The following is a 22,999-nucleotide window of genomic DNA, read 5'->3' on the forward strand; positions in this document are numbered from 1 at the left end:
TTTGTGCCTTTGACTAGATAGTTGTTCAAATAGATGGGCCCTAAGATGGGCCCTGGAACTTTCCCGCATTTTAGGAACACTGGACACATGTGGGATGTTCAAATTATGCAAAAGAGTGGCTAAGGATCTCACATCATTGAGATTTCCAATCTGAAGGAAATTCTTGAAAAATCTAATCAAGTCTTTCCCAGTCTTTAAGACAAACAGATGCAAATGCATAAAATTCTGCTTTGGAGTTTAACTGTAAAAAATAACTTTTTTTTTTTTTTTTACAGTTCTGTGTTATTTGTTGGCTCACAGATCTTCCTTTTTCACAACTCACACTTTGGCATGACCAGCCTCAAAGCAATTGCTTCCAAGATTACATTAACAAAACTCACCCAGTAATTCAGGTGTAGTAAAACAAAAATGAAAATGAAACCAACAAAAAGCAGGAGAAAAAAACATGACAGAACTACTTTGTTTCGCAAATTATCATCATGCAGTCCAGACATGGTTAAGCAGCAAATAGCTATTGCATTGCGGATCATACAGAAAAGCTCTTAAAAAAATTGATGCAGCCTTCCATGTTCAGAACATGAGCTGTCAGTGGGAATTAATGTCCATCAGATCTTCTTCATTGCCTGGTGTTTCACTACAGGGCTGACCCAGAAGGTGTGCTCACAGCATCAAGGGGGAAGGAAAAGCACAAGGGATTGTAACACATACAGTTAAAAAGAGTATTATCTAACTAAGTTGTTGGTTCTAAATGCCCTTCAGGGAATGTAGTGGAATCTCAGTCCCTTTTTAATAAATGGTGATTATGCCTATAAGAGTAAAAGCAGAATAAATACTTTTAACTGTTTGACTTGGCTTTTTTTTGTTTGGTTGGTTGGTTGTTTTTGTTTTTTAATTATTATTACTGTTTTAAAGCCAGACACAGTGCATAGAGTTAAAGAGGTAAAATCTCTGCATGGTGCAATAAAACTGATACTGAAATAGTGTCCCCCTACTGTAGGAGGAATCTGCAATCAGGACTTCCAAGCACATACAAAAAATAACTCTTGGATCACTCTTCTTATCTTCCAGTAGACTTGGCAAGAAAGACAAACCATATGTGAAGCCAGCCATATATCAGTTATGTGGTCTTAGATATTTGCAATAAAACAAAGGACTTTGCTGTCAGCCCTCCTGATTTTATGAAGCCTTTACAGCTCACAGCAATGTCCCTTTATCAAAAGCCACAAAGTTATGCTTAGACATGTACATTTCTTAGAGAAAATATTCTCTGAAATAGCTATTTATGATTAAATCCATCAGGGAAAGGGGAAGACATGAAAGGACCTAATGCAGTCAGTTTCAGCCATACTGAATGTATCTAGATATAAGAAGTGTGTGTAAAAACAATTAAAAAGAAAAGAAGTAATACCGGGGGGCTGGGGGATGGTGGAAGGATTAAAATACACGTACACATGATAATAAGATCAAGAAGAAAATCTTTGTGACAGTGATGTGAATGCATAGGTAAATCAAGTGGAACTAAGACTTCATCCACAAATTCCTCCTGGTTATTTATTTTTTGCATGGCAGTTTCATAAAGAGACCATGCATGGAGTGGATTCAAAGAAATAATTTTATAACAGTGCTTTTCCCAGCTAATTCTGGGTGGAAAGCCTGCACATAAGCAACCAAAAGGAAGCAGGATAATAGTTCAGGATGAGCCATGAAGTGAGGTCAGGAGCTAATGAATAGCTGACACCCCAGACTTGCAAAACCAGGTGGATGTGAATGGCCCTATGTTCATGATTACTCACATATGTGAAGTTCAGTGAGCGCTCAAGCTCAGGATAAGAACTAGTAGTTTTATTTGATGTAGTGGTAAAAGGAGTCAGAGCAGGGATTTAAAAAGTGAAGCAGTGTGATTACAGCTGTATTTTTCTGAACTGGCTTTACAGAAAAGGCTTAAGACAATGGCATTGTTACAAAACTGATAGGTTTTGTTACAGAACAGCAGTAACAGCTTTAGCAAACAGTTTCTATGAACTTCAAGACTATAATGATAAATGCTGGCTGTTTAATCGAGTATTACTAATTGTTGCATTATAAACAACAGTAAAACCCCAATGGAAAGACTAGCATTTCTCCTCACTTTGAAATATCTTTTTATAGTGTTCTTTTAGGGCAGACCCTGAGTTTTTAAAGTGTTTGAGCTTTCTAGCTCCTAGTCAGTGAGGTTCAGCTGACGTTAAGTCTGCGATATGTTTCACTGTTATTGTTGGCTTACAATCTTGCATGTGCTTAAGGACCTTGCCAGGCTGCCTTTATTTTTCTTTAGAAAAATTAAGAGGAATCAAACCTAAATTTGACTTCTCTCCCACCTTTTTTTAAATTCATGTATACAAAATCTTTGCAAATAATTTTTTACTCAGTTTATAAATTCAGATACCAGTGAAATATTTGCTCTAGAATTAGTATATCTTACTAATGTCCTGCTCAATATCATGCTGTTTCTGTGCACTCAGTATATGAAGCCTAAGGGTTCTTATTCGGGGGTATTTCTATAGCTAAGTTTATAATTTATAACTCTACACAAATTCTATTATACAAATATTTGAAGCTATCACAAGGAGAGGAATACTTTAAAAAAATAATTCACTCAGAAGTTGCATTTGCAGCTCTTTTCAGTTACTTTTCATTATTTTACCACAGAGGAACAGTTTCAAAGAATTGTTATACTAACCATTATATTAAAAATGAGCCCTGGAAGTACACCACCACCACCAACCCCCCCACCCCCCACCCCCCAATAAATATCATTTAACATTCTTTGTTGTGGAAATATGTAACAGACAACTCAAGAAGGTTTTTCTTTTTTTCCTTCTCACAAAGGTATGAAAATAATAGCAAATGCTCAGATCTCCACTATTCAAAATATTATGGGTCAGATCCAAGCAGAGTGGAGAGGTCAGTGCTCCGTCATCACAGTGTTATATCGTTATGGTCTTCAGGGCATAATAGCCTCTGAGGAAGCTTGGTTAAAAGATGGGAAGGAAACCTGAAAAAGGTTAATTATGGCACGCACAGCACTTGACAGTTCCTTTTAAATTTAATTCAGTTCAGCTGTGAATGCCGTTGTGTCCTCAGCACAAAGATCCTGCACACTGCCATGCTACTTTCTGTCACCCCAAGGCTGTGGCATGGTTCACCCACAAGAATGTATCCCAAACCCAAATGCCATGTGTTTTCCAAAGGGTGCACCTGCTTTGCTGTGGATCTGGTGCTTAGGGCTTGCTGTCTGAAACCTTAACACCCAGAAACTTGTTTTGACATTTTGAGTTATGTTCATTAGGGAGTCCAAGGGCTGAATATTTCTTGGGGGTGTGGAGAAGAGAGGGGAAGAAGCACAGGCAAAACAAAAACTTAAGCCTGTGACTAATTGGCTGAAAGGATGTGAGCAATTCTGCTCCACTTAATTGAATGTGGGCTCAAATTAAAAAGAAAGAGTAATTGCCTTCAAAACTTTGCATTGCAGATTGCTGGCCTCTTCTATACATTAAGTGAAAGCCTTCTAGCACATGTGTCAGTAGTGTTGCTTACAGGAACCCAAATATCCTGTTATATGCATCTGCATTCAGAGGACTTAATTCTAGAAGGGATTAGCCTGCATTGTATTGATGGTTGTATTTACAAGAGGAATTTTCATGAAAAAGGTGTCCTGATTTTGGCTAGAAATTTCAAATCATCACCATACCTTCTATTTGCTGGCTACTTTCCAAATATTTCCTGATCAGAGGACCTGAAAATAGTACTTTATTTCTCAATGTAAAAATAAATAGGTTTTGCATTTGGAGCTAAGGCTGTATATATTTACACAAATCTTCCATTGATTTTACAAAGAGCTTTAATTGGACAAAACCATACCTGAGTTAAACATGAATAACCAAGGACCAGGGAGTCAAGGAATTCACCCTGGAATATGCAGAGTTCAGTTATGAGGCCTTTTAAAATCAAAATCGTGAATTAAATTATTTTGTCTGAACACTGACATTGTCATTTATTCTTTAAACCAAAGCAACATCCACAACTTCTAGCCCTTTTGTGATGTGCACAAAAACACACAACAAAAGAAATACTTCGCTGCAAGAGCAACAAAGACCCTTTGTTTGCTATTTAAGCAAGATTGGTGGACATCATCTCTAAGCAGAAGGTCTGAGAATCAACCTTTTCCATCCTCTTCCAAACATGCATATGCACATTTTTCACACGAGTCTGCTACAGTAAAAGGACTCCTAAAGAAAAGAATTGAGCAGAGCAAGAGAAAAATACTACTTTATATTAATAACAAATGGAGTGCACAATGCATTCCACATACAAAGGTTACCCATTTATGAAGCTGGAAGCCAAAGGCATTTTAAAACTTAAAGATCCCTTAAATAAACATATTGGTTTAAATACGAAGCAAATATTCTTAGCTCAGCAGGTAGTTGGTATCTAAATCACATTCAGACTTCACATAAATACACATGTCAAAGCATTTATCTAGTAATAAAAAAACAACTCTTAAGGAATGCATTTCAGATAGGGAAGTGTCAGTTATTTTGCACATTTCCTATTTCCAGCTCATTAGTTTCAGCTTTTGACAGGGGTGGAGCTGGAAGAAATCCTGTGGAGGTTTTTCTCTCCTCCCAATTTCACATGAATAAACAGAGGGAGGGAGTCCCCTGCCTGTCTGCCAGGCTCTTATCTATCATATTTAGATGCTAGATGCTGTCAGATTTTAGATAGTGATGCCTGTAGGTATTGCCAGTTACTGGGAAATTAAACCTGGAATAGAAGATACTCTTTTCTTTTCCCAAACTGACTTTGCTTTAGGAGTAGATTTGGACATCTTTCGAAAAATGCTGATGTCCAGACAAAGGTGACAGGATTGTATTTCTGCTATTCATTACTTGTACCTGATTTTTTTTTTTTCCCCTCTCTCTGTCTACGGTCTCTTAGCAGCATCCCATCTGCATCTTTTCATTCACCTACATTCTTACATTCCTCTCAAATCCAGATGCTTCCACTCCAGAAGTGCTAGGTTTAGACTTAAACTGCTGATTTTTGTTTAAATTGTCCTCATGCAAGAAACCTCCTTGAGCATCAGAAATGCTTAGGATTTTTTTTTTTTTTTTTTTTTCTAAGAGTAGAGCCTATAAAAATAGCCGCTTTTCCTTGATTTGTACACAAAAGCTATTTCGGAAAATGCAAACTTTCATCTTAGGAAAAGAGGCAGTGAACATAAAAGGGATTTCTATCTAATTCTAATTCTTGGAAAATATCACTCATGAACATTTCCCTTCCTTAAGGAAGAAAAGTTTTGGCGATGTAAATTTCTCTTTATTTGAGAGCAAAACATAGACAGCCACTCACTAGTCAAATAAGATTGTCATTAGGGGGAAAAAATAAAAGAAAGAAAAAAAAAAAAAGGCAAACAGGTTCCCCACATATAAAATGAAGACAAAATACTAAAGAAATTTGGACATAAAAATTATTTGGTGCTTTCCTTCTTTTGAGTTTTCAACTGTGCCATTCAGATTGTGAAGTTAAGGGTAGCTAATAATAGAGTAAGTGAACTAAACATAAATCATATTTCATTTAGAGCCCATCAGATGGTAAGACAACATGTCTCATAGGTGTTGTGCATACTAAGTTCAGTGGGGAAGATGCTGACCTAACAGGAGCAGAAATATAATCCTGCCATTGTTGATAATTTTTCACAAATTCCCAGTTGGTTATTTGATACGCAATGCCAAAAAAGTTGTTGTTTTTCCCCTTTTTTTAAATTCTCTGTTAGCCAATAAAGTGAAACCATATTATCAGTGTTGTTTGAAAATATATTTATGTTTGTTTCCCCTATAAAAAGAGATAATAATGTTATGTTCCAATAATATTAAGTTGCAATGTTATTTGCAAGATTGCAGGGCTTTTAATTTTCTGATTATTTCCACAGTGGGAGTTTCAGCTCAATTTCTACCAAGACACTTCTATCTGTTTCAGTTATTTTTTTATTACAGCTAGAAGCAACAATAATTGCCTTTAGTGTATGAAAACATGACTGAGGAGACAATTGTTGTCCCTAAAGACTAAAATTATCAGCATACATTTTTGATGTAAAATTTTTGTAAATTAATTGCAAGGTCCTATAAATATTATATTTACTAAAATTGTGTTGTCTCCTGTCTTCAAAGAAACAATCCTTTTTTTTTCTTTTTTCAAACTATGCTTCATACACAGTACATTTCCTGAAGCAGAAAACAAAAACATGGAACAAAATATTATCCTTCTACTTTTGTAATTTTACATTCTACTACTCTTCTTTCTTGACTGTAGGGTTTCTTTTTAATATAATTGTGGAAGGATACAGAAAAAAAACCCAGTAACAATAATCTCAATAATCTAGCCCCATTTTCAGTTTTTCACTACACAGCTGATCAAATAATTAAATATCCATCCCAAAGGGTAAGGCAGTGTTTCTACGTTTGGCTTAGTAACAAATCAGGAAAAAAAATAAAATCTACTACATCTTGTGAAATATTTTTTCCACAATTTCTATTTAGAAATTATAAAATTGAATATTTCAACTTGAAGTGCTCCAATTCATAGTTATATCTTGAAAAAAATTATATATCAATGCTTCTAAAGGAATTATCCTCTACAACCTTCCATAGCAGAACCTGACTGACTGTCCGGGACCTGGAACTACAGTTGTCAAAAGTCTCTGAAATAACCTGGGTAGATGCCAAGTTTAATAAGCCTAATTAAAATTACACTACTTTTTTTCTGTTTTTACAGGTAGAAAAATAAACCAGTCAGATGTTTTACTGAGGAAAAACAAAACAAACCAACCAACCAACCAAATAAACAGACAAACCAACCCAAACGACTGGATTTTTCTTTAAAAAGACTTTAACCAGACTCTGACATCCTTTCAGCTGTGTTAGATCTCAGTGCAGTGTGTCCTTTGTAACCCGGATGTACAGAATTCCACATTATTTATGGATACATAGCAAAGTGCTCAGCTTATGTCCTTTTTCTATCATTGCGTTTGACTTCAGGAGCTACAAAATATTTTGGATAAATAAGCACACTGACTTTTCTGAAGGAGACGGGCAATGGTACAGCTAACATCAAGAGCAGTGATTAGTTGCAATAGATATGCCAGCAGATTTACTGCAGTCAGAATGGTGGTACTTTTGAACAGGCAACACATTGCACTTATATCAACACTATAGTATACTGATAGCAAACTTGCTCCTAGAAAAACAGTAGAAAACTTAGGAAAAAACTTAACCCAGAAATCATGCTTTTGTAAGAAGATCTGATCTCCAGAGAGGATCAGGGACCAGATTGCACAAGCAAATATATCTAAGGACATAACTTGATATGTCCTTGACAACTTCAGAAGGGTTAGCCTGTGGTTATTTACTTATTTGTTTATTTATGAAACCACAGTATGAGAAGGTCCATTTTTCAGCCAGTGGTAGCAAAACATGTACCAGTGGAGTCTGGTGTAGTAGAAGGGCTCCAGCTGACCTGCCAGCACCAGTGGGAATATGAGTGCCCTCTGGGGCACAGGAATTTATCTCCAACTAAACCAAATGAGTAACAGTGCTCTTCACTGCCATAATGCAGTTGTGATCAAGCTCTCAATGTAATTTAAAAAGTCTGTGGGATTAACTAATAATATGCTCATTAGCCAATAATTATTGAATCATCTTTTGCTTCAGAAAAGGATCATTGTATCCGACTTGGAAAATATCATACTTCTGGCTTCAAATCACTACTACTGAACAAACACTGTATTGATAACTGTATCTATTGATAAATGCTGTATGGTATTTTAGCCCAAGAAGAAGTTTATATCTATATCTATGAAAATAACCAGGAAAAGGAATTTAATTGAATTGTAAGTGATTGTGCATCTTCTGTCTGCATTCATATTTCAACATTTAAACATGTTTCACCACCTAGGAATATGAAAGGGTTAAGAAACAGCACATTTCTTGTGCTAGATAACTTAATGAAAAACATTCATGGCACTTTTTAAGAACAGACTTATGCTGTTGGATGGTAATCTTTGGTTGGTTTTTTTTCAGAGAAAATGTAGGCAAGACAGGCTTTGCTATAATTCTTCCTAATTGCTCTAATGCATTTCATTTTATTTTAGTGTTTTCAGTTTATAAACACAGTTAGCATCAGTTTGTTTCCAGTTTTTATGGCGATAAACTCCTTCTTTTCCTGATGAAAAACTTCACAATATGGTTGGAAATGTCAGCAATAATTAGACAAAATGCTTATGAAAACGTAAAATAGAAACAATGCATCTTTTTATAATGGAATCAGTTGGTCTGATTATCTCAAACAATGTACATTTTCAACTGCCCAGGAGGGTCATTAGAGCTTATGAAAATCAGACTGTTTTTTCTGCTTCATACATCATGGACAACAATATTGCCTCCAGGATCATTATATATTGTCTGACTTTATAAATATATGTTAGACTTTCTTGAGCTACAGTGAACCTGGAGCACAAAATGCATTCCAAAATAAAAACAACAAGGGAAAAAATGGAAAAAATAAAATCATGTTATTAACTAAATAACTGTTACATAGAAATTATAGAAGGAAAGATAACTTCTCTGAATAGAGTGCTCAAGGGACCTTGGTTCAATTCTGTCTTCAATCACAGATTTCTAGTATAACCTCAGGAAAATAATTTCTACCCTATGCACAATGGGGGCTATTTGTCCCTTAAAGACATGGTTGTGACAGCACTCCCTTCTGAGTTCCTTTCTAGGTGTGAAGTGTAATTCAGAAGTTTCTGTTATTCCTTTGAGATACACTCAGAGAACAGACAAAAGTATCACTTCTACCTTTTTTATCCATTTGTAGAAATGGGGCTAATATTCCCCTGCCCTCACTAGAGAGCTTATGTATGCAATCCATTAGTGTGTGAGAGGCATTCAGATACCATGATGACAAGGACCATTTAGTGAGTAAATGGATGGAGCAGAAGGAATTCAGCTACAGTTACCAATTTGCATCAAAAATAGTTTAGTGCAGAAAGACAAACAGGAGAAGTCTGATAAGTTTATCATACAATCAATTATTATCCTGCACTCTAGGAAGCTGGAAAGCTATTTCAGAAATTACATTTCCACCTATTTAGTTTGTTTCCCTGTAAGTGCAGCAATATGTTTCATTGCAATACTTTTGCTCTGCCCTGTGGTTTAAGTACCTTGCTCTTTCTTGGTGATCATGGGTTTCCAGTCTTCACTTCTGTCTTTCAGACACAGTCACCCAGCAGGATAGAGTTCTAAGAATGCTGCTGCTTCCTTTTGAACAGGCTCCTAATATATCACCTGCCAAAGTGCCCAAGGAAAAACTGAAACTTCCAGCAAAAGTGTAACAACATGCAACAGTTTCATTAAAAATGGTATGTTCTAAAACTTTTACGTATGTTGAAGATCCTAAGATATGTCTCGAAAATATGATTAAAAAAAGCAAATGCACTGCAAAAGTAATCTGCTATAACCAAATCAGGTATTTCTCTTCTGTACTACTAGTACACATATGCTGTTATTAATACGAGCAAATGCTTACCAGTAATGAACTCTCTGTATTGGTTGCAATGTTCTAGCCTAAAGTAGACATGATGCTAAAAGCTATTTTTAAAACATCTGAAGGAATTAATAAATAAAATCCTTCTGCTACTCTGAATTTGCAATGAAGCAATTCCTTTCGGCCAAGATTTCAGTATAATATAGTGGTACACATTTTTGCTGCTGGTGAATGCAATGTATTTTCTAGGGCTCTCTATGTATCCTTACACTGCTGAGGGTTAGACCTGCCATACCAGAGAGGGTTTATTTGAAAGAGAAGGAGCAGGAGGAGGGCTAATGGACTGAGGTCCCTCCACCTTTTTCACACTGCCTAACACTTAAGCCTCCCATGACACGAAAGAGAAGTTTCCTAGCCTCCCAGTTGCAACGTGTTGGATATGCTCCACAATAAAATGCTATCTGCCCCATTACCAATCTCAGATAATAGTTTTGTTATTAGTTAACAGAAACCAAAGCAATGAAATGTTATCAACATATTGTTATGTTTTATTTTGTTTCTTTTCTGTGTTGTTTTTCTCCTCCAAAAGTTGCTGGGCACAAACATTATTCCTTTATGTTCATGTATTTCTTGACCAGTGAAATGCAGATTCGTTGCCAGAATAAGCACAGATTTTGCAGATTGGAACAGCAAAGAAGGAGTCACACTTCTCTCTCACGTCTCCTACAGCACAATGTAGCACAGAAAACAAAGCCCAAGGAAAAACAAATCAGACTGAGATCCCAAGATACTGCAGATAGTATTTTCAGACTTCATCATCAAAATAAAGATTTAAGAAATCACCAATCAATCAACAGCTCAAATCCACCAGAAGCAAAAGGTCAAATTTGGTCCAAATCACAGATTCACACAAGGCTTCTGCATGGTAAATAACCAATGTTTGCAGAGGAAAAGAAGAAACACCACCTGGTAGGGCAGGCCAGTTGTCTTAGCTCTCTAGGGCAGACTGAAACAATAATGAATGACATAAAGGAATGAGAGATGAATTTTCACCTTGTGCACTGGTACCACAGTGGAAAGGACATAATACAATCTCCTAACAAATTGATTTTCCTTGTGTCCCCATCTGAAATCTGTGACTATCAGGACTCCATTGCAGGTCCATGTTCTCTGCCACAAACACCATCCTGCCTCAGTTCACCAGCTCACTGCTGTGAATGCTTTATTCTTTGAAAGGCAGAGCCTCAAGAAGTTCAACTGTAGCATTTTTCTGTCAACCTCATTTTTCCATGTCATGTACTCATTTCTGATATTTTCCTGCTTGTGTTATTTGCTTGCTGAAGCTGCTCCATTCATGGAGTTCAACAAATGGTGTTTGCCATCAGAAAAAATTGATTCTAGTTCTAATTATAGCAACAAGCTGCTTTCTTGAAACATATTATGGGTGTTTCATTATTTTAAATTATTATTTTCCATATTAATTACAGAAGCAGTTGATCTTTTCTGAGAAGCCAGCAGCTGCAAATTCCCCCCTTTTTAAATGTCTCATTTTAATAGGTGAAACATCAGGTAAAAATCAAATTAAGTTGTGATATAATTCTCCAGAAGAAAGTATGTAAGTTACAACACATTGTCTCCAGATTCCATAGGGTTACACTATTCAGATGTACTCAACCATATCCCTTAGTATAGATCATAGCAAGCCACATGCAGCACAGCTTAACTGCAGACACAAAGCCCCTAAATAAATCACACGGTAATGGCAACAATACTAGTAGGACTATCAGAATCAAAGGAAGCAGGGTGACGCATCTGAGAAGAGCCTACATCATTATTCTGCATGATTTGTTTATGGAACTGTTGGAGAGATTGTTTCTCTCTCCCCACCCCCACCCCTTCCCTAGTCGCTCTACATTAAGAAAGGGAACAAACTGAGGAACAAAACTCCGGGAACAGCCTGTACACTATAGTCCTACAATCATAAAGACCAGTGGTCTGGTACTTATGACAGGGCATTTTACTAAACTAACTTATTCATCAGCTTTACTCTTCCACAATTCAACATTTGAACTTCTGTCAGTTTTCTGCTATCACATATTTCTAGCCACTGGTGACAGTGAACCCTGAATGGAGCACAACACACTAACTAGTTAGTAAGACTGCTGATGCTAGCATCATACTTTCACCATACTAACTGAAAAACCCTGCATTTTTTAAGCAGTGGTAGAAAAGTATTTCTATTTACAAAATGCACAGTAGTGAGAGTTTCCAACTGGTGGGATGGACTTTTCCTCCCCACTAGAACAGAGACGAAAAATTTATGTTGGAGGTGAAAAATATGTTGCTAACAATGCTAAGTTCCTTAGTATTTATATTTAAAACTGGTCTGAATAAAACATTAGGATTTTATGTATCTATTGAATTCTGTCTGTGTTTAGAAACAGTTCTCTAAGGATAGGAAAGAAGTCGTATGACCTTTTGGATCTCTTCTGACATAAATCATTGACACTGTGTAAAATCCTTTTCACCATAAGGTACTTTGGACACATATTTAAGCATGAAGTTGCCTCTTTGCAGTGATTAGGATTTGGCCAAATACAAACGTGCTTGGAGGATAGAGACTCAGCTTCTCAAATAAAGTATTGACTGCAGATAAAAACCTTTTTTCTAAATGGTGCAAATAAAAGCTAGATAGCATTGAGATACTTTTGAATAGGACCTTTCAAAATCCCTCCATTTATCACATCAGCAAAGACAGGAAAAAAGAAGACCAAAAAAAATAAGAAAGAAAAAATGAAAGCTAAAAAGAAGAGTGAGAGAAACAAACAAACAAAACACAAAAAAAAACCAAACCAAAAAAAAAAAAACAAAAAAAAAGGCAAACCAGCAAAACACCAAACCCCCAAAACCTAGAGCTCAACCAATCAATTTAACATTCTCTCCCAGGAACCAATGAACTAAGAGTTGTATAAATCAAGAGTTTATAATAAAAGATTAATGATCCTTTTCCCCAAAAAATCAATAGCACTCTCAAACATGTTTCAACCAATAAAGAAAGAATTTGCAATGATGAGTAGTCCAAAATAATGCTCAGATCAACCAGATAGTTACAACTGCGGTTTTCTGTACTCCCCTTTCATTTTCTTTTTCTTACATGTCCCTCCTGCTTTGCATCAGACCAATTAATATCTTTCCTTCCCTAACAGCTCTCTAGATAATTTACAGAAGCATTTGTCTGCGTGGCCTAGCATTAAACAGAAACTATTAAACAGTCAACTCCTATCTCTTCTATAGAATTAATATAATGTTAACTCCTACCATGCTTTACTCTTCTATGATATGTAAATGAGGTGTTTTAAAGAAATTGTAAGTTATTTCTCTCACACCCTCAACAGTTTCCTGATTTTATCTGGGATGCAGTAAGCCTGCTTTAGTTACAGTACAGGTACTCTTCTTTTAATTACTAATCTTAACCTTACTTATCTAAGTAGAGATCACAAGGAAAATCCATTGCTACGTAAAATTCCATAACACAAAAACTAAGTTGATGTTGTGTTGGGTTTGATATATGCACAGCATTTTATGATTTCCTGTTAAAACATATGTAAAAGTGACCTGAAGAAAAGTTGAGGGTGTGGGAGGTAGGGAAGGGATCAAACTGTGTGACTGAGGCTTATAAGTATAATTTGGAGTACTTTCATACTTCATCTTACACTTTTACTAGTAAAACGTGCTCTTATTCTTGGAGGCATAAGCACATGAGCACTCACCTACATAAGAAACGGTATTCAGAGTCCCATTGTATTCCATTATGATGGTTAACAGCCTTCAGTGAATTTATAGCAAAGGAGTCTGATGCATTTGGGAACACTTTGATCATCATCAGCACATGCTTTATCTTCTATGGTCTCATTAATGACATGACTCCAGCCACCATGTAGAATTTCAGGGCTGAGTCAGTGCAGTCAGATCCCCTTTCACCTCAGTAGCTCCAATTCTTCCTAAAATGTAGAGGTGACATCAGAAATGTGCCTTTTAACATTGCTCTATCAGCCAGATAAGGGGGCCAGGTGTGTTGCATCTTCTGGAGTGGCCAGTGAGCGGCAACCCACACAGATGTGCACTGCAACTACATCCACACTCAGAAACAAGATGCTTTGGCACCTCAGCAGGGCAAAGTATGGTACAATGCTTAATTTTATTCTGATCTGACCAGCTTTTAAAGAACCCTAAGGTGTTAATACTAACTCCACAGGCCCAGGAGCTGGGCATCAAAGCACTTGTACAAATAACTATGTTATATCTCTAAGCTTCTCTTCTCCATCTCAGGGATCTAGGCTTTGTACAGCTCCCTTCTGTAGGTGCTGATGAATTCCTGCTTGCTCACAGGCAATTGAGTGAATAAATCTGCTATGTGCACAAAAGTATGCTTTCCTTTTCATGGGCTACACCGCTTTCCCAGAGCTTACTTCACTCGGCCTGCTACAGCATTATTCACCTCACTTCCCAAGGCATAGCCAGCAACTGTGTGGCCCACGGTGACCATGCAGCAGGGCGCAGGGCAGGCAGGAGTGAGGAGAGCAGAGATGCCAAAGAAAAAGCTTCCCTCCAACTCATATAGTCATGTTTGACTAATGCCGTAGGTGTGATACAAGGTCATCAGATTGTTTACGATCCTGATGCTTTATGAGAAGAAAATCTGAGGTCCTTGCGCATGAGTAATCTTTATAAATAAAAGAAGCCAGGAGATAACTATCCAAATAATCTGCTGATCTGGAGGATACTGACCTGCAGCTGACAACTAACTTGGAGAACTGTACAGCTTTCACATTAATTAATTCGTCATCAAAGTCTTCATTGCAACAGAATCAAAAATGAACATTGCTGTTCGACAGATAGTAAATCAGGACAGGAAAATAAAGCAACTAACATGACTGAGACTAATGAAGGCATCATCTCAGAGCCCAGATGAGAATGAGTCCCTCTTTTTGGTTCATAGTTTATTCCAACCTTTAATGTACTTATTATGTACTCCCTGAAATCACTGAGCTGCAGGCAGTCAGACTGAAAGAAAGCAGTAGCAGCCACTGTGCTTTTAGTCCTAGGGAGACAAGTTTCTGCCTCTCAAAGGCCAGACTTCAGTGCATGTACAGAGCAACAGGTACTATTGCAGAGAACACAGAGAGCCAAGAGCAGCCATGGCGCCTTTTACCCTTGGTAATAAATGAGCAAAACCAGCCATGTAGAATTTATGTTAGCACTGATAGTTGTTAAAGGCCATGTAACAGTCTGTAATGCATATAACATTATTAGCATCATATGTGTTTATATTTAGGTTAAACAATTATATTGTTTTTATAAGAGAAAACTTTCTGGAAACAATAGGGCAAATTGCTTTTTCTTCCTAAGAACAATGATGCAATGATGCCAGTACCAACAATTTTTTTACAGAATCTGCTAACTGAAAACACAAAGCTCTTTAATGATATGTATCTTACAAAGCACTCCAGTGCATGCTGATGCTGTTTTGCTTTGTTTGCTAGTCAAGATCGGTTAAAGTAATTCGTATTTTGTATTTTGCCCATTATTGCACTTCTCATATATATGATTCCTCCTGCTTTCATTTCTCTTTCATGAGGACAGGTATAGAAAGCTTTAGTTCTTTTGAATTTTTCACTATCAGAACTAGTTGATGAAATCAGAGTCAGCTGAAGGGAGGAAGCCAAATCCTTCTGGTATGTGCAAGGAGCCAGAAGGAAAAGAGAAGGAAACTGAGATGGAAAATACACTCTGGTCAGCAGACATAAGCAAGACTTCCCAAAATTTGGAGACTATGCAGTCACAGTCACCACAGCAAACATATTTTGAACAGTGTCTTTGACCATCCCATTATTTTTATTTTTTTTTTAAATATACAAGTGTAGCACAGTTTGCAACAGGGCTGCGTATTTGAGATATGTCTCAATAGGCAACAATATGATGAGCACAATTGATTCAGATAAGCTGCAACCAGAATTCTAAAACAAAGTAAGAGTAAGGAGCATTGCCATTTGCCATTTAGAGGCAGTTTAAAACAAAGTCTTTGACTTTTCACTGTATCTGATAGGTTAAAGATTCACCAGATGTGGAGAAGATGCAGCATACTCAGAGCATAAATTGATTTTTTATTTAAGTTTAAAACAGATCTCATAGTCACTGAAATGTTAATCACTCAGCAGAAAAAACACTGGATTTTACAAACATAAAAATTAAGCTCCTGTGCTTGGCACAATAATGAAATATACAGCATTCCTTGTTGTCTTTACCTTTGAACTGCAGGTAACTGTACAGCAATGTTACAGGACAAAGATACACTTGTGAAATATTCATGAGCTGATGTCTTTGCAGCCCCATGGGACCTGTGAAGAGCTCTTTTTTTAACCCCACATCTCTCTCAGACTTTAAATAATGAGGAGAAGGAAAGGTATGAGACAACATGTCTGTGTGTCTCCTTTGAAATCTTTTCTTACATTACCTTGTTATCTGTGCTCAAGAGCAGCAGGTATTTCAGCAGTTCAGAGTGTATCCACAGCAAAAACACCCAGCAAAATAGAATGCCAGTAGACACAGCTTTCAGTTTCAGGTCCAGTCAGCAAAACACAAAACAGGTACAGGGAGGGAACGGTGGCACAGCTGAGTGTTTGGGGGATGTGTTTGTGAAGGAGTGTGAAGGCACATTCTTTGACAAAGCAGTTAGTTAGGAAAACAGGCATTTAATATACATCCTGGAAAATTACCACTGGTCCCTCCCCTAGCCACAGGGATCTGGATCATTCTTTTCAGTTTAGCCCTCAGTGATAACTGCTGAGAAACACCAATCCAGATCCGAATTTGGAGGTTTTTCTATGTTGCTGTGCTGTGTATCAGGAAAGACCAATCTGAACCTGGTATGAGGTATGAGTTGAGTTAGATTCCACTTGTTTCCACTCAGATGAGTCAGTCTTGAGTATGGACAAGACTAAAGTCAGACAGATTTATCAAATGAATCCACCCTGGCATCAATCAATGCAAGTATAGTCCTTTTTCAGAGGAGGCATCAAATATTTAATTTCCAGTGCTCTAAGTTTTCTAACCTCCTAACCATTTTTTTTAGTATTATTCCTTCTGCATTTTAAAGATGCTTATATAACAGGTACTTTCCCACACTGGCCTTAAAAGCCCTTATTCCCTTGCTTTCATTATTGCAACAGACTAATAGTCATTGCAACACAGGTGACGGTAAATCAAATCAAGTTGAAATGTGGGCCTGACTCATTCTCAGATGATATATGATTTGTTTGCATTACATTATCTTGGAAACCCATAAGCAATGTGCACTAACTACATGTCCACACATGGCAAGAAGATAAATGCTCTTAGTAATATAAAATCTAAATAAAATTACAATCGGGTTTGGATATTAGGATAGCTTTGCAACACCCTTGGGGCATTACTCTTATCATTAGAATTATTTGCATTAGAGTAGTGTCCAGAGATCCTGACTATGATCAGGTTCAAATTGTGCTAGGCTCTCTAAAATGTGGGAAGAGACAAAAGTTTTGAATGTTAAATAGATAATTACAGGCAAAGGGTGGGACAAATAAAGGATTGTTATCATTGTCTTGTAGAGAACTGAGGTGTGGAGATTACATTTTGTTATTTTCTAAGATAGGTGCAGAGCAGTGTTGGAGTCCAAATTCATCCCACTCCAAACAGTTTGCACACAAGCCCGTGTTTAGGCTCCCACTGGCTTTATGGAAGTGCGGATAGCAGTGGAAGAGGTAGCTTGAGTTTTTCTTTACTCAGCTACATACCTACCTGCAGCAATGGCAGCTGGAAAAAGCGTGGCTTGGCTTACTCGGCTCAGACAACCACCACGTATGCTGTCATGCTGCCCTGTGACACGATCTTCTAAGTGCTTATCAGACAAGTTCGCCAATAAGCCTTTCCATAAGAGCTTGTAGTAATACACTGTAGAATGAGCAGGTGAGTTACAGGAATAGCAAGCTCAGTGTCAGATAACTGAATGACTTCTCAGACAACAAGGTGGGGGCTTTTGATTGGTTGGTTGGGGTGTTTTGCTCTCTGGGGCAGACTGTGTGTCTTCCTTAAGGTCACCAGAAAACCAGAGTGGAGCTAAAAACCAAATACCTGACTCCAGTTCAGCATCCAAAGGTTCATCATTCATCACTAAAGTGAGAGTTACTGGAATTACAGCAATAACTTGTTGGAAAAATAGAACAAGTGGTTTTTCAATCAGTAGTGGAAGGACTCTATTGAACTCAAAGAAAGTTTCTTTTCAAGTAACATTTCAAGGTGTCCTCCGTATATACTTACAAAATTTTTAGGATTACACAAACAACCATCACAATGCAGGGCTGATGAAAGAGGGGGTGGATGTTTATATGCTGCTGTTTCACCCCATGTTGGCAGGGATAGGAAAATTGCAAAGTGATAAGGAGAGATGCAAGAGGGAGGAGCAGACATGAGTACATGATTATGTCCTTAATTAAGCAATGCTGGCCACATCAAATTGTAGTGAAGTGTGTGTACATCTGCAGCATGCTCTTAGTCCCAGCAAATACATTGGCTTCCTTCCTCTGAATGGACAGTGGGGGGGAGATATTTTCAAAGGCAGAAATGTTGACTATCCAGGAGAGCTGGATGGTTACCTGTTTTTTGCCTTTGAAGACTATATTATCAGTTAAGATCATGATCTCGCCAAGTGATCCACTCTTTCACAAAAGTAAGTGTACTTACTTAAATGAGATATTAGGCAGAAGCAAGGCTGCAGACTTAGACCTTAAACAAAAACTCTGGCACTCCAGAATAGTGTTATTTCCTCCTGTTGAAGTTCCTTTAATAAGACTGCAGATTTATTTTTTTTTTTTAACCATGATAGGAACTCCAGTTACTGTTTTTTAATACTAACGCTATTGTTTTCCTACAACTTCTGTTGCACTGTAGTTCTAGGGGCCCATGTCTAATCCCATATGTAGCATGTTTATTAGATGCAATATTTTATCTCTTGGATTCAGTGTCTGACACTATCATTTTGTTCTTATTTCAATAAAATCCTCCTCCTCACCTTGTCAGAATCTAATGGTTTTCTTTATCACAACAGAATGTTAGAAAAGTTCCCACCTAAAAGACAAAAATGGACTGTATGTATGTGCACCTTAATTCAACTTGTATCATAAAATCCAGACCAAATAAAGTAACTCTATAATATTAGGTACAGCAAAAATTGTGCTAGGATTATTTTGTTTGTTGCTTGTTTTTAATATATCGGCATCTAGTCTCAGTAAATCTGTAGCTCATTGGCTTCATTACCTGTATCCTTGTGAACACAGACTGAAACTGTATCAAATGCTCACGTGATTTCTCATTTTCCTTGGGAATACACTATCTGTGTGCTTTAATCAAGTGATAATACATAGGAACCATTCCAACTTTCAGCTGACAAAAGCACAATATTAGTTGTTTGATGAGAACTCCTCTACGGATACAAATTCCACATGGATTTTCCCAGGCTTTGTAAATTTATTAAAAAATAATATATTCTATACACAATTAGACCATGAATGTTAAAAGAGTTAGTGAAGTAGTTTACTGGGAATGTGAAACCATCTAGAAAATAAGACATTTTCATAAAATTTTAGCTATCATATAAAAATTTTTAAGACACAGAAGGCATCTGAAAACTTTGGTATACGGACTCAGAAATGGTTCCCTTTGGAAATGTACTTCTGCAGACCAACTTCTTGAAGACAAGACCTCTTTATCTACTTTATAATATCTGTGTAGTTTTTTTGTTAAGTTGATAGTCAGAGGCTGTTGTTGAGTACAGAGGTTGGAAAATACTCATCTTCTTTCACATTCATTTTCCACACCTTGTCAACATCTGCATATCTCACCAGTGAAGCTGCTTTTCATGCAATGCACCCAAAGTTACAACTTTGGGTTGTCAGGGATGGGAATTTTCACTTTGAAATAACTGGGCAGCTGAGACTACATTCATTACTGAGGTGACAGGTATAGTATGCAGTGATGAACCTTCTGTCAGTCAGAGAGAGGTCACATTGGTATCAGTTGCCAACATATCTCTTTCTCAGCAAAAAAAAAAAAAAAAAAAAAAAGGAAAAAATTTAAAAAAGTCTTTTTTTTTCTTCTTATGGAAAATGGAAGCAGAGTTGATGTTGTTCACTGATGTCAAGTGGCTGAAAATTTAGGGCTCAGAGCTCAGGAGGTCTCCTTTAACTGTGCTGGCTGTACTCTCAACACTAACATAAAACTACCTGAACTGAGCCCCTCAGAAGCTATTCCAGAAGCAACGATGACAGCCATATTAACATGTGCTGCGCTGGAAGCAAACAGCTTCAGCCCAGTATCAGGGAACCCAAAATAAAAACATGTTGTCTCCTCTTTCATAGCTAATTTTTCCATAACTAACATAATTTTACAAAACCTGTAAAATAGAACTAATTTAAAAATGATCACATTAACAGACTGAAAGTTTTGATAAGGAGATGCTGAGCCTCACATGCAAGATTGAGTTGCAACATGGATAAAAGGAAGTGAATAACTGTGAATAGTAATTTGCTAAAGGTTCAACTACAACCCTATAACTTTAGCACTATCATGAATGGATAGAACAACATATCTATGATCAGTACTCATATCTCATTATACTGTCTTTGTCTACTAGGTTAAAGAAATGCCAAAATAAATCTGATAACAACTGAATATTAATATTGCAGAGGTTAAAGAATCATGCTATCTGTAGTTAGCTCAAACTATTTTGTCCAGTTGTTCTAATAGCTTGCTTCAAGGACTCCAAAGGTTAATATGATCACTGATCATCATGGTCTTTCTATGATAACCCAAAGAAATCTTGCTATGTTCTTGTGTTTTCTCAACCGAGGTGCTTGAATGTGTTATTTATTTGCTTTGCACAGAAAAATGTTGGCTTTTCTAAACAAGATGGTTTGGTTGACATATTTTTTGGTGTCAAAATAAAGTACTTCTTCCTCTCAGAAAAAAAAAAAATAAAAAAAAAGAGAAAAAAAAGAAAAAAAAAGAAATCATACCTAGCATAAAGCAGTGTTAATGCACATGAAATAAATTGATTTTGCCAAGGCTAAATTTGTCTAGCAGAGCCTATACTTGAGATCATTCAAGTGCTCTCTTGAGTTATCTCATTGTATCAGTGTTTGCAGGACAGGGCCTTGAATTTGTTTCTGCCACAAAAAGTTGACATATAGGAAGACAGGACTTAATTGAAACATCTCTGAGGAGTCTTCAATAAGTCCTGTATTTCTTTATCAGAATAAACTTTTTATAAAGGAAGAAGTGTATAAGGATCCTTCAGGAGAGATCCTGGAATGAAATGCAGTTATAGTTTGTAATAAATGTGACTGTAGTCTATAATAAATATTTTCCATTTTTGTATAGGAAGCTTTTTGAGGGGGAAGGCTTTACACATTAAAAAAACTTTTTATTTTACATTGCATATCAGATTTTGGAAATTCATTCATACCGTGGATTTGATGCACACAAGCCATAAGTTTATGCAAAGTCTTTAGCTGCAGGAGACCCTTACCTTATAGAGGTTCAACTTTTCCGGAGTGCTAACACCAAGCAAATTAATACTCTTGCTTAAATACGACGGTGCATAGGAATTTAAACTGTGGAGATCTGTCTAAGGTTGTTGGCCTTTTCTCCATGTCCCATCTCTCCTTCAACAATTATGCAGCTTATTGTCACAGTGTTTTAGCATAATAGGGATTGAACCCAAGGCTTCCATATCCGAGCAACAGATGCTCAGGTTCTTCCCACCTAAACTGAGATATTAAACTGATTAAAATCTACATTAATGTTTGCAACACTGTTTAAAAACAGGGCTGTTCATGCCTTTGTACACATAGACCCATTTTTCTCAAGAAGGGAGGATTTTGGGAACTCTAAGTGTCTGACTTTGTTGGGGCTGGTGGCACTGGTTTCAAACATCATCATTCTTTTACTTCTGCAAGATTTGGTCTTTTTGCCCTTTAATGATTTATCAGGAATATCATTTTACAGAGAAGAGGAATAATTTCCCACTCTCATTCAGGGACACCAATATGAATTCATGATATGAATACTTGTCCTTTCTCACCCCAAGAACCATGTTGGCATAAATGTTGTCTCCTAGCTTCCTGCAGAGGGAAGTCATGGTAGCCAAAGTTGGCTTAGGGCTTCACTGCCAGGGAATCAGCAGCAGAATGTGAGCAATTCACCCTGATATGTTAGACAAAGTAACAAAAAATAGGTTGTCCAGGTCCCCATTTCAGTGGCCCTTTCATGTCTTATAGTTTTTCTCCACTATGGGAAGGTGACTTTATCACCCTTATCATAGACAAGGGTGATAGACAAGGGTGTACACAAGGGTGTAACTGTCAATATCAGTTACAGTAATGTACGTCAAGAATAACTCCAGTGAAGTCAAAGGGGTAAAAAGGTATAAAACTGAGGAAAACAAGACTGTGGTTTGGTCTCGGTAAGTAGGACTGCAGAAATTAATCATGTTTTCAATAGCAAATTCATCTGTCACATAACGATAAAATACATTTAGAAAAAATGAAATATTACATTTCCTGTGCTCATTTTTGAGGAAATGTAACTCAAGAAGCAAAAGCTTTAAGCTTTTTTTTAAGCTTAGTGTCCAGTCCTATCTTGCAGATTGAGCCATGATTACATGTGAATCCATCATATCCTTAAAATTTAGCTTTATTTAAACTGACTTTCTCCCCTATCTCTGCACCTATTAAATTATTGCTCCTCTTCTCCTCCTGATTTCCCCCAAAGATACCATTCATTAAAATGTAGAGAATAAAATCTCTATATGTGCATTTTTTCTTATTAGCTGTGCTCGGTGCCTCATCATTTGCCGAATTCATATTTCTTGAACAAGGAGGGCAGAAACAATGTGAAATGAATCTTTTTTGCTTGGCCAGATAAACATACGACAGAATGAGAGAAAGAAAGGCACAGAGAAAACAAGACAGGGAGAAAGAAAATAAAGCAGGAAAACAGCAACACCATCCCAATGGTGATGGATAACTGAAGTGAATGTGTCAGGATGGTATTATGTAAATTACTGAAGCAGCTGAGCAGTGCACTGATGATTACAGAGGATGTGAACAATGTTGTGGTCCCCAGGTGCCACCATGCCTTGTTATTTTTTCTTCCCTCCAACCACCCTTGGGGTAGATTCTTCCTGACCTGAGTCCTTGAAAAAATCATCCAAGAAATACGTTCCTAAAAAAAAGAGGTTAGAGGACATCTACAACAGCTCTATAAAGCAATAACTGCACCCCGTGTGTTGCCAGTTGAACATTCTAAAAAGTGCTTTTTACCT

Source organism: Psittacula echo (assembly GCF_963264785.1).
Source record: "Psittacula echo genome assembly, chromosome: 5".
In the NCBI taxonomy this organism is placed as follows: Eukaryota; Metazoa; Chordata; class Aves; order Psittaciformes; family Psittacidae; genus Psittacula; species Psittacula echo.